This window comes from Alligator sinensis, unplaced genomic scaffold (genome assembly GCF_000455745.1).
Source record: "Alligator sinensis unplaced genomic scaffold, ASM45574v1 scaffold312_1, whole genome shotgun sequence".
Lineage (NCBI taxonomy): Eukaryota > Metazoa > Chordata > Crocodylia > Alligatoridae > Alligator > Alligator sinensis.
In genome coordinates, this window is record NW_005842029.1 from 1,832,315 (window position 1) to 1,835,198 (window position 2,884).

Here is a 2,884-nt window from a genome sequence, read left to right on the forward strand (position 1 = left end):
CTCATAGGGATGCACTATCTGGGTTTATTTTATGAATCAAGTTGAAGGTGTTTGCATAACTACCAGTGTTAGCATTGTGCAGCACCCCACAGCAACCTTAAAAGGAATGCATAGTACCTGAGGGTGCCCATAGATTTGCCTAGTGATCATGCTTAAAGTATTTTGGTTTACAGTGCTCCCAAACTATCTAGCTCTTTCAATGAATGCTACATATTTATACCCAACCATATACATATATGTTGATCTTCTAGTGCATTTTTACATATGTAAGTGCTGCGCATGTAGTATAACACATAGAAGGTATTTTAGTTCAAAAGCTCACCACCACCATTTTTCGCTCACTGACGTGCTTTCATCACTTATACAACTGCACACCGTGCAGTGCATTTCACATTCAGCTCATATGCGGAAGATCTCCAGCATGTTGCAAGACAAAAGGTATGTGTATAAATGCCCCTGGTAGCTAGGTCTTCAAAAATAAGTCATGGTCTGTCATACTGCATTACAGATGCAGGAAGGGTGGTGTTATAGGTAGATTCCTGCACTAACTAGAGGTGGTTGGGGTAGAGTACACATGGTCTTATTATTAAAAATATTAGCAAAGCAAATGAAATATAGAAATAATATGAATTAAACATGGGAAAATGACCCCAGTAGAGAAATGGCTTCAACCAGCCAAAACAAAAATTCAAGGCCACCCCAAAGTTAAATTGGTCTGACTGATGTCAGCAATATATAAGTTCTTAGCCCAGGCCCAATAATAGTATAGAATCTCATGTGGAAGGTGTCTGTCTTTTACATATTCGGTTTGAATCTGTTTCCGAATACAGAAGCAGCCAGAAATGAGTACATATAAACATTTTTCCAGTGAAAGATGTTTAGCAGTTACTCAAGCACATGAAAATATATTTTTCCAAATTTGTTTTTGTGTGTATATACACATATATTCTATAGATATGTAATCAATGCAAATTGAGAGCAACAAAAACCAGATCTAGATTATGTCCTTGGATTCATGCATTTCAATACAAAATTGTTTAGCAGAAAATAGATGTTGAATAAATGTCGATGAGCGCACACTAACTGCTGAAACTTCCTTAGCCTGACGAAGGGTTTTTGAACCCGAAAGCTTGCTTAATAACTATTCTTCAGCTATTTGGGTTGGTCTAATAAAAGATATCAGATTCACCCAAGGAACCTTGTCTGCCAATGACTTAAAATTATACTTTTGCCAAGATTACATTTTTCTGTAGATTAACCATAGCTAGGTAGGACAGAGTAAAATTAAGAGACTGGTTTAGAGCCATAAGAGGTTATTCAGGCTCCTTAAAGGCAAACCTAGGATCCAATGCTATCCTGCTCCCACAGCTGCTACAATTGATCTTAGCCAGCACAGGGTGCATCTGTACATGCAGTTTACTGCAGAGTTGACTAATTAGCTCTGCAGTAAAGCATCACAGTCTACATATGTGCTGATATTAGGGTGCCATATGCTAATTAAGTCCACCATAAAATAGTACTGTTGAAGATGGTACGATCTTACAGCAGGCTCATTTAGTACACTGAAATGCATGTGTAAATGCTGACTGCAGGCTTAAATTGTGCCCAGTTAGCCCAGGCAGCAGGGGCCAGACCCCTGTCTGCTGCCTAGCCACAACGCTCGGCACATTCTCTTGTACCCCAGCCAACTCCCACACCACCACCCAGAGCGTGGGGCTGACCCCCTGAGCCTGCTGCCAGCCCAGGCCTGCTCCACCCAGCTCAAAGTGCTGCTGTCCTAGGCACACATGTAGATGCTGCCCCTGGGAGCAGCATACTCCAGCTCAAAGAGCTCTGTAGTTTATCACATCACATTAATTGCATGTGTAGATGCAGCCACAGCTAGGTACTTTCAGTTTTTTAGTTCTCAGGGATGCTTGGAAAATGTAGGCAGTGGAGAAATGCATTTTGGGAAATGTGCAGGGATATAAAATAGTCTCTCTCAGTTGTTTTCAGTAGCTTAAGGGGGAGATTTTTGTAGAAAGGGCTAGGAAATGAACTCTTGGGTTTTTTAAAAAATATATCAGCTGAAGGGTTGAAAAAAAACTCAAAGCTTAGAACAAACTAAGGTGCTCTGAAAAGGCAATGTTTGTGATGGGAAGTATCTGACAGGGTAGTAGATGACACTACCAGTGGGAGGTAGCAGTCAGGCATTTTACTTGCTTTGTAATTGGAAGTCAGGAGATGCATCATTTCATGTTAAAACAATACATTTTCCACTCTTTTGGATTAACAACCAAAATGCTAAACCAAAATCCAGTAAACAGTCACGAAAGAGTGTCTTTAGCCAAACTGTATGGAGGTCCTCAGGCAGTTTCACTGTTTCAGTTCACAGTGTTGCAACTTGTAGAAGAGAGAAGATGGAGAGTGCCTTTTTCTTTGAAGGGACCAGCAGTTAGAAGTTGCTGTTGTGACTTTGAAAAGAGAAGATTGTCAGACCCTCAGAAAGGGCCGAACCCAAGGAAAGGGACTGGTTGAAGATTGTGAACTTATATTAAACCTGAAAAGTCGATATTTTCAGTTCAGCTGTGAAATAAATCTACCTGACCTAAGGAAAACTGAAGCATGAGTCCCTTCAGATGATGGAAAGATAAGATGATACCACAAACTTACCTCAATAGTCTTAAAGCATAGGTGTTTTATGTGAGAGAAAGTGATAGACAACTCTAGGGGATGGGAGTTTCTTGGGTTTGTCACCAAGATTCAGTGATAAAGCAAATATGTTCCTGTCATTTCAGCCTGAAATAAGTGAAGTAGGAAGCAGCATCTGCTTTATGTCTTTAATCTGTCTCAATAGACAGTCAGACAGGTACCCAGTGTACTGTGCAGATCCTTCCTTAGTTTC